Here is a 10,553-nt window from a genome sequence, read left to right as displayed (position 1 = left end):
TCTCTCTCTCTCTCTCTCTCTCTCTCTCTCTCTCTCTCTCTCTCTCTCTCTCTCTCTCTCTCTCTCTCTCTCTCTCTCTCTCTCTCTCTCTCTCTCTCTGCCACAAAGGGACACTCATCACGACTCCATTCACAAACAACAAAGGTGATTATTTCTCTCTCTCCTCTCTCTCTCTGTCCTCTTCTCTCTCTCTCTCTCTCTCTCTCTCTCTCTCTCTCTCTCTCTCTCTCTCTCTCTCTCTCTCTCTCTCTCTCTCTCTCTCTCTCTCTCTCTCTCTCTCTCTCTCTCTCTCTCTCTCTCTCTCTCTCTCCTCTCTCTCTCTCTCTCTCTCTCTCTCTCTCTGTTCATCCTTTAACTGTCTGTCTTTGATCAATTTATTTCCTTCAGACTCTAGTACTTTTTTGTATCTACCAAAGTATTGATTTTACGCTGTGATTAAACGTTCGTCTTGTCAGAGTACGTATAACGGTCTATTATTTTTTATTTATTATCCGATTCTCTACAGCTTTTTTCTTATCTATGCGTTCTTCTTGGTATTATTTTCTTTTGCCTGATCATTTTGCTTCCTCTTTTATTTCTTGCTCTTAATTCCAACGCTGCTTATTTTTTTATTTCCGCGTTATATACATTCACATTTTCTCCACTTTGTCTCTTCTCCTTACTATTTCTAACTCCTTAAACTTCTATCTTTTAAATGAAATAGTTTTACCCGCCCACCATTGCCGCCTCCCTTCATTCCCTCAGACAATTACTTATTCCTCCCCACATCTTTTAAGCTTCAATTTTTTTTTTTAAGTCTGGCCTTTTCTCTACTCTTCTTTTATCCCCTTACTCTCTACCTAATCTCCTCTTATTCTCTAATCCTTCATACCTCGTTATTATTCATCCCTCTCTTGTTTTTTCCCACTTTTTCTATTTCTTTCTCATCATGTTCAATTTCCCCTCTCTCTCCTCTTTCACCGTTGATCTTTCCTTCCCTTCTCCTCTCCCTCTACATACATCCTCCTCTTTTCTCCATCCTTCACTATAGTCGTTCTTTCCTCCCTCTTTTCTCTCCTATTATTCCCTCATTCCCTACATTCTTTCCCTTCCTCTCTCTTCCTCTGCATTCCTAACATCTCACTCTCCTGCTCCTTCATCTTCTCTTGTTCGGCTTCATCCCTTTCTCTTTTACTTCTCCCTCCCTTCATCCATCTCTTTACTTTGTCTCCTTCCCTTCCACCACCTCTCCCTTCCTCTTTTCACATCTTTCTCCCTCCCCCTTCCCTCCTTCCCTCCGCCTCTCCGCCTCTCACTACCTGCCTCTATTGCTCCTCTAACACACCTTCGATACCTGCACGAGTATTGTCCCAAGCAAAGCCAGGTGCCATTTCGAATATTAAGAGAGAGAGAGAGAGAGAGAGAGATCAATATGCTAAATTCAAAGCTGCATTCACCACCCGCCCACTCTCTCTCTCTCTCTCTCTCTCTCTCTCTCTCTCTCTCTCTCTCTCTCTCTCTCTCTCTCTCTCTCTCTCTCTCTCTCTCTCTCTCTCTCTCTCTCTCTCTCTCTCTCTCTCTCTCTCTCTCTCTCTCTCTCTCTCTCTCTCTCTCTCTCTCTCTCTCTCTCTCTCTCTCTCTACTCTTTTGCAAGGAAAGGTAAGGAAGGAAGGTAGGAAGAGAAAATGGTTAGGAAAAAATATATATAAGGGAATGTATTAAAGAGAGAGAGAGAGAGAGAAAGTCAGAAAGGAAACAGGAGAATGCGGACGACTGCACGGCGAGGAGGCAGAAAAAGGACAAGGAGAGTAAAAGTAAAGGGGAGTCTAATATTTTTTTGAGGGTATGTACACAAACACCCCGCAGCCCACGCTCCTACACACACACACACACACACGCACACACACGCACACGCACACGCACACGCACATATATCAGCTCCAGTCAAATTTGTCTGAACACACAAAAACATATCATTATCGCCTCTTTTTGCTGTCATTAACGATTTTTGGCAGCCTCCCTTTTTTCTTCACCGGGTATGAGGAAACAAGAGAACTTTTCGACACTTTTTTATCTTTCTTTTCTTCCTTCTTTTCCCTTGTTCCGTGTTTGATTAGAGAAAAATATTCGAGGGATATTTTGTGCCCTTTTTTCCCGGTTTGAAATTGAAGGAAAAGAAAAAAAAGCGGTAGCCTAGTTGATTTTTAAGTAGATATTCATTTTCGCTCGTAATGTTATATTATGCAAATTATTTTACTTCTTACAAATATTTTACTCTGCTAACAGTGATAGTAACCGGCATTAAAATGGATGAGAAAATGGATGAGGATAATGATGAGGAGGAGAGAAAAAGAAGGATGAGGAATAAGTGAGGAACATGGATGAGTAGAAGGAAAAGGAAAAGGAGGAGGAAGAGGAGCAAAGGGAAATGATGTTCCACCAATACAAACAAAAGTAAAAGGATAACATTGCAAAACATGAAGAAAAAGTCACCGTAAACAAAAATAAAGGATTAAACATGCAACAAAAGTCCTTACAAACTCATCTAGACGACAAAAAACATTCCGGTAATAAAAAAAAACTGAACCCAAATGAAAACGAATAAGCAAAAAAAGTAAAGAAAACGGGAGCAGGAGGATTAGTAGGTAGTATTGCGGATGTTTTACTTCAATAGAGATAAAAGTTTTCGAGTCTACAATTTGAAATCCTTATCTGGTCCGAAGGAGGAAAACTGATTGCCTCTCTCTCTCTCTCTCTCTCTCTCTCTCTCTCTCTCTCTCTCTCTCTCTCTCTCTCTCTCTCTCTCTCTCTCTCTCTCTCTCTCTCTCTCTCTCTCTCTCTCTCTCTCTCTCTCTCTCTCTCTCTCTCTCTCTCTCTCTCTCTCTCTCTCTCTCTCTCTCTCTCTCTCTCTCTCTCTCTCTCTCTCTCTCTCTCTCTCTCTCTCTCTCTCTCTCTCTCTCTCTCTCTCTCTCTCTCTCTCTCTCTCTCTCTCTCTCTCTCTCTCTCTCTCTCTCTCTCTCTTCTCTCTCTCTCTCTCTCTTTGTTTCTTCCTCTCTCTTCTCTTCGTCTCTCTTAATTTTCTATTTTTTTCTACTACATTTTTTCCATAGTTTGCCTTTCATCCCACACCGGCTGCTTTAGTTTCCTCTCCCTCTGCCTCTTCTTTCTTCGCCTGTTTCTGCTTCTAGTGTTCCTCTCCTCTTGCTCCTCCTCCTCCTCCTCCTCCTCCTCCTCCTCCTCCTCCTCCTCCCGCCGCATCCGTTACCTGCCTGCCCTTTAGTGCGTGAAATAGCAGTCGCAATTCTGGACTCTGTTTCCGTTCCCTAAAGAAAGCAAATAAACCGGAAACAGAATAATCGAAAAGTTAGAGAGCGGAGGAAAGCGATGCATACTGACATACATATTTTAAAGTCGGTGTAGGACCACTTGTAATATATAAGGGCTCCGAGTATTTCACTGATGATTTTTTTCCCCATTACATTTTTTTTCCAATGTGAGTGTGTGTATTGGTTAGTTATTTCTTTTTTAGCGTGTTTCAGAAGTAATTTTTTTAATCTTTTTTTTATAGTGGCGGATACCGTTATTTTTAGCTTGAAACATTTTTTTGTACGTGTGATGTATTGTTGTTTGATTTTTCTTTACCAGAGAAACGATTTTTCCGCTTGGATTTCTCTCTTTTTTTCGTCGTGGAGGGGGAAGCCTTTTAAAGCTATACTGGACTCGCCAATTGTCTCCCATCTCGGAATTTCTTCCGTGTATGAATAATCGCTGGAACTGGATTGGTGAATAGCCCCATTTTTTGTTTCTTTTTTTTACTGAACGATGAAATAAACAATGATCTGCTTCTCGTGTGCATATCAGACTTGTAAATATTAGCAGAGCATTAATCATATGTATTAAAAAACATCATGCATACATGTGCATTGTTCTTATTAGAAAAAAACTACTAACTATTGGTGAATAATTTATATTAAGTTTGCCACTGTGAGTTTTATTTTCCATTAACAACATTTCTTCCTTCATAATTTGTTATATTGGGCTTTTATGCATTATATCTTAATTTTATATTTACTGTTCTTTTGTTTGGATATTAAGGGTTTCTCTAATGGAGATATCAATCATGTATTTAGCTTACTTTAACTCTCTTCCTTCCTTTTCTTTTTCCCTTCATTACCCTCTCTATATGGCTCTTTCTGGCTCTCCGCCCATTTCCTCTTCTTAGATATCTCTATTTTTCATTCTTTCTCTAGTTTCCCTCTTTTCCCTCTCCTTAAATCTCTCTTTCTGGCACTTCCCTCACCTCATCTCCTCTCTGCCTGGCTCCCTCTCTCCGCACCCTCTTTGCTTTTCCCTCACTCTATCCATACTTTCATCCTATTCTCCTTCTCTCCATTCTGTCCCACCCTCCTCTCCTCCTTATCCCTCCCTCCCACCCTTCCTCCCTCAGTCTTGTATTCATCTCCTGTTTCTCATCGTAAATAAAGACATTTTGTGTGGAATACAGAGTGCCTTTTATGCTAACCCAGCCTTAAAACTATAAGAAGTTGTTTACCGAGAGAGAGAGACGAACCTATATATATATATATATATATATATATATATATATATATATATATATATATATATATATATATATATATATATATATATACATAGAAATACACACACACACACACACACACACACACACACACACACACACACACACACACACACACACACACACACACACACACACACACACACACACACACACACACACACACACACACACACACACACACACACACACGATACCATTCACAGAGGTTTCCCAGAATTCCTCACTGATTTGCATTCCTTTGTTTCTTTTCAGGTAAAGGACTAGCGCGTTTCGTAAGTACTCTACACAGTTTGATTTGTATTTAGTTTTACTTTACGAAAATTTCTTATATTCTACATAACACTTACTTGAATTTTTAGTGTTCTCTCATTATTATTCATTTCACGTTCACTTGGTATTTTTGATTGAATTTTTGGTGTTCTTTCTAGTCATTCTAAACCCATACTTTTGTCATACGAAGATCTACTATAAGTATACGTACAAATCTCTCAATCTCTGTAATATAACATTCTCTTTTCAACTTCATATTAGCCTCAGGAAAGGAATACTGTTAATATGATGTATGCGTACTTCATATTTGTTTTCTTGACGCTAAGCAGATCTGTGATTGAAGATGAATATTTTAAGAAAGCAGAATTCAATGATTATACGTAATTTGAACTATTTACACGCCCCGAGTACGAGCCAAAGGCGTTCCTCTAAAACAGTGTTATTCTCAGGAACCTGCCTTGTGCGTGTGTGTGTGTGTGTGTGTGTGTGTGTGTGTGTGTATGTATGTATGTGAGTGCGTGAGAGAGAGAGAGAGAGAGAGAGAGAGAGAGAGAGAGAGAGTATACATATAAATATATACTGAGACAAAGGGTGAGGCGGCTACCCCCCACCCCCCTCCCCCCCTCTCAGGCCGCCCCGTCCCTCACTTTGATCAGTATATTGGAAAATGTGTTTTCGCCGAGGCGCGTCCTTTCGGCAGCGAGGAAAATAATGCACGTAGAGGAGGCACGGCGGGAACCATTTGTATATTAAAATGTAGAGCGAGGCTCTGACAGGCGGGGCGGGGCAGGGAGGCAGGGCAAGGGGCAGGGCGAGGCTGTAGGCATGGCAGGGCAGGTCAAGGAAGGGTCTGGTTAGGCCGTGCGTGGTGGGAAAAGGAATAGAAGCCTTGCGGGAATTCATGAATATAGGAGGAGGACTTTATCGTAGGATTTTGGAGTTATCAGTTCTTGCCACCGAAATGTTGTAATGTAATTTAAAGTAGTAGTCGTAGATTTAATAGTATTCCTCTGGCGACCTGGCAGTATTTGTCTGTCATTTGATTTGCTGGATTTTTTCCTTGCCTTTAAGGAGTTTTTTTGTCAATCTCAATTGCTCTCGTGCTACATGTTAGAATATTCTTTGCTTTATCCCACATCTTATACGAGATTGACAGGTTTGACAAACACCGTTAGACTCTGCAACGGTTGTATACGGTACATAGAATTTACATATGTTTGTAAAAAGAACATACCTGGTATGTTTATACTCCTTTTTTCATTTTGCTCTTTGAAAGGGTTACTAAATTATTTCTGAAATAAACCATTCCACGGTATAAGGAGACGTTACAAGAACAATGTAGTATATAGAAGTAAAAGCAGTTGTGCGGTAGTTTATACGAGGGCTGGGTACAGTGTTTATTACGCATCCAAAATAACGTATGGCCATCACTTTTACTATGCGTGATGTATAATAAACCGTAGTTTCGGCAGTAAGCCATGGCATGTGATCGCTCCCAGGTGTGGTCTCGTTCTCCAGGGTTGGGTAATAAAAACATGGCTGGCCAGGTCCGTAGACTTTTTTTGCATCACTACCTACCTTACGTTTAACCCATACAGATTTTTTCTCTCAAAGGTATTGGGACATGGTTGCAATGTGGTGGAAATGACTGAAAATGATTTTAGTCAGTCCACTTCTGCTAAATGCTGCTGGAGGTCTTTCGAGACTTATTTTCATTGAAATAAATGTTATCTTTTTGTGTATAAGAAATAATTTGTTACGCAGGCTTCAGAAAGCTATTGAAAATTTTCTTCTTCGTCTTCCTCCTCCTCCTCCTGCTACTATTACTTCTGCTATTGCTGCGCGCACGCGCACACGCACACAAAAAAATAATTTTGCAAATACACTCAATTACTTCTTCAATCAAATATTCTCTCTTATCCAATGCAGCAAAAAGTTTCCACCGTCATCGCCTATAGAAACACGAGCACAACCACGAAAACAACAACGATAACAACAACCCTGTTAACAACAACAACAGCAACAACAACAACAGCAACATAAACAGCAACGACAACAACAACAACAACAACAACAACAACAACAACAACAACAACAACAACAGCCACACTACTTCGACAACCACCACCACAATCTCGTGCGACAGGTGTCTTTATCTATTACTCATCTACCATCACGGACATCAACTCTTACGACATGTCGCGGGAAGCTGAGAGAGAGAGAGAGAGGCATAGATAGGCCAAGGATGAGAGTGGGCTGGACATCCCCCTGTCAATATAGATCACGCCCCTTTTGCCGGAATATATGAGAGTTGCCCCTGCACGTTCCCTTCTCCTTTCCCATACTCTCTCCGTTCCCCCTCCCCTCCCTCCCTCGTACCTCCAGCGCGCCCCTTCCTCCCCCCACGCGTCTGGTTCCCTTGTTAGCCTTGGGTGATTGAGTTTAGTGTTGTAAAGGTTGGCGTTGGCAGTATATTTGTCTGTACGCGAAGCAGCCAGCCAGGAACACAGAGGGCAGACCTATTGCTCCTGTATGTGGGAGTGGGAGAGGGAAATGAGGGTAGAGGGGGGTAAAGTGTGTGTGTGTGGTTAGTGTGTGTGTGTGCGTGTGCGTGTGCGTATGTGCGTGTGCATGTGCGTGTGTGTTTGTGTGTGTGTGTGTGTGTGTGTGTGTGTGTGTCTGATTATATTAAGTAGAGTGGAAAATATGTCAGCGACAGATTAAATTGGATAAATGCACATAAAACGGACATTAACGATGATAATAATAATAATAATAATGATATTAATAATAATAATAATGATATTGATAATAATAATAACAATAATAATAATAATAATAATAATAATAATAATAATAATAATAATAATAATAATAATAATAATAACAATGATAATAAACAATGACACGTTGTAACTGTCTATTTAGTCACAACAGGACATAATGGTTTATCATTCGATCATAACAAAGGAGAGTATCATTAGGTCGGGGCGAGGCATATAACCGAACGGAGAGAAAAAATATCACAAAAATATTTACGAAAAAGTACAAATGTAGTGGTGTTGGTCGCCGTGCCGCGTGGGTGTTGTGGTGATCATGGTGTGGTGTGTCGGGCAAAGAGGGGATATTTCTGTTGCGGTAAATCTTTGACGGCGTGTTGATGTTGTGCAGCTGCCTGGGTGGTGACGCTAACTGTGGCGATCTTGTATGGAGACTATTGACTTTAACGGGACGCTGCGGTTATTGTGTGTCTGTAGGCAGTGTACGGTGTTCTGGCCTGTTCACTGCAAACTCGATTTATTGAACATTTATGAATTTCTGCTTCCACTAAATCGAAATTTTTACCATATTGAACTATCATTATCATCACCTTTAAGTAATATATTCAACAAGATCAAATGCGATTCCACTCTGCTTACACAGTAAACACCAAGCCCACGTGAGTATGGGTGAGCCATAAATAGGGCTTCATATAAACATGTATTTGCGTGTGGTTTACTTGTGTCAATCAGAGGCCAGTGAATTGAGTCATGATCATGTCGATGTGGCCCACTCAATCTTGCTTTAGTGGAGCTTGATTTATTAAACCATTCCACTTTAATATATGGAAGTATAGCAAAAAAAGCCTTCTAGTTAATCAGGAGTTCACTATATATAGAATTCTACTTAATCAAGAGTGAAATATGTGTTATTTGATTGATATTGTTAATGATAAGTTTCCAGTTTCCGTTATCAGCAACAAAAAGCATATTCCTCACTTTCATGCTGACAAATTTTATTGTTACTTTTCATGTATGTTCCTTTGCTTACTTGCTCCTCTTCTTAATTCTCTCTAGCTTCTGTGAATTGCTCTTATGTGTTTGGTACTCCTCCTCCGTCCGTACAAGATAAATATATTTTGTGTACTCTCACATTTTTCTCTCTCGTGTCCCACTTCCCTTGTTTCTTCTCCTCCCTCCTTGTGGCCTCATTCTTCTCTTCCTTTTTCACCTCTTACCTTGTTCTTTATCTTCATTCTTCCCTCACATCACTCGCCTCGTGTCTTCATGCACTCTGTAAAAAAATAAATGAGGAACGAAATAATCTTCAATGGCACCTTTTGTTCAGGACTCCTTACGCGCTCTCTCTCTCTCTCTCTCTCTCTCTCTCTCTCTCTCTCTCTCTCTCTCTCTCTCTCTCTCTCTCTCTCTCTCTCTCTCTCTCTCTCTCTCTCTCTCTCTCTCTCTCTCTCTCTCTCTCTCTCTCTCTCTCTCTCTCTCTCTCTCTCTCTCTCTCTCTCTCTCTCTCTCTCTCTCTCTCTCTCTCTCTCTCTCTCTCTCTCTCTCTCGTTACCTTTATCCCTCCCTTATGAGAAGAAATGTTCCCTCTGGCTCTCTTTTTCACTCCTCTACATTGTACTATTATGGAGCACTTGACAGAAGGGTGAGGAAAAGGTTAGGGTGAGGATAAGGACCTTTTGTGTGTGTGTGTGTGTGTGTGTGTGTGTGTGTGTGTGTGTGTGTGTGTGTGTTTGGGTATATATTTTTTTCTCTTTTCCTTGTTTTTGTTTGTCTGTCTGTCTGTCTCTCTTTTTCTCTGTCTGTCTGTTGCCTACCTATCTTATTATTGTTTCCAGAGTATTCCTTATTTCCGCTTTGTCTACATGTCCAGGTGTATATATACGGAAACGTGTGAAGCATACGTTTGACACGCAATACCGTTTCCAATTAGATGCAACAAGGAAGGCAATAATCACTTAATAATTGGAGAGAGAGAGAGAGAGAGAGAGAGAGAGAGAGAGAGAGAGAGAGAGAGAGAGAGAGAGAGAGAGAGAGAGAGAGAGAGAGAGAGACCGACCGACCGACCGACCGACCGACAGACAGACCGAGACACAGATAACCAGAAACAATCCCACATAGACAAAAAAAACTAGAAATGATCGATAAAAAGGAGACACAGGGGTTGAACGAAAGCCAGACAGAGAGCCAAAACAAACATACCGATCTCATACATACAAAGCTACAGACACAACAAATATCTTCATTCTGTCCACGAAAGGAACCAACCAGAGCCCTCTTAGTCGCCGCTGCATCCGTCCGGCATACAGAGTGGGAGTAAAATAGGGAAAAAAAAACGTACGGTCTCTGCGGATCCTGTGTGATATGCCTGTTTGCGAAGCTGCTTAGAAGGGAATGAGCGGCCGTCCCTCCCGTTGTGTGTGTGTGTGTGTGTGTGTGTGTGTGTGTGTGTGTGTGGAGAGAGGGGATGCAGGGTAGGGAAGGGGCTGGATAAAGGGCAGGAAGAGAGAAAAATGGAAACGGAGGTAAAACAGAGATGAGGGGGATGAGACAGACAAGTATGGATGGAAAAGAAAGGGAGAAAGGACGGAAAAGGGGGAAAAATGGAAACAGGGAGATGAAGCAGAAGACAAAGACGCAGGATGGGAAAAGGGAAGGATAAAAGGAAGGAAAAAAGGAAAATAACAGAAACAGGGAGATGAAGCAGAAGACAAAGATGCAGCATAGGAAAAGGGAGAAAAAAATTAGGAAAAAGGAAAAAATACGGAAACAGGGAGATGGAACAGAATAGGAGAAGGGAGGAAAAAGGGAGGGAAAAGGGAAAAAACGGAAACAGGGAGATGGAACAGAAGACAAAGACGCAGTGTAGGAAAAAGAAAGGATAAACGGCGTAAAATGAGGAAAAAATGGAAACAGAGAGATGA

The 10,553-nt window shown here is 41.1% G+C and overlaps 1 protein-coding gene across 3 annotated transcripts in view; it reads left to right on the top strand.

Annotated features, from left to right (window-relative positions):
- LOC127008977 (twist-related protein-like) overlaps positions 1-10,553 on the top strand; it is a 283,842-nt gene that overhangs the window by 163,860 nt on the left and 109,429 nt on the right. For all 3 annotated transcript variants that reach the window (XR_007761495.1, XM_050881531.1, XM_050881533.1), the window contains one exon: positions 4,835-4,854. The gene's annotated coding sequence lies outside the window, so the exon portion shown is untranslated. The remainder of the gene's footprint in view (positions 1-4,834; positions 4,855-10,553) is intronic.

This window comes from Eriocheir sinensis, chromosome 39 (genome assembly GCF_024679095.1).
Source record: "Eriocheir sinensis breed Jianghai 21 chromosome 39, ASM2467909v1, whole genome shotgun sequence".
In the NCBI taxonomy this organism is placed as follows: Eukaryota; Metazoa; Arthropoda; class Malacostraca; order Decapoda; family Varunidae; genus Eriocheir; species Eriocheir sinensis.
This window is presented reverse-complemented; position numbering and strand designations above follow the sequence as displayed.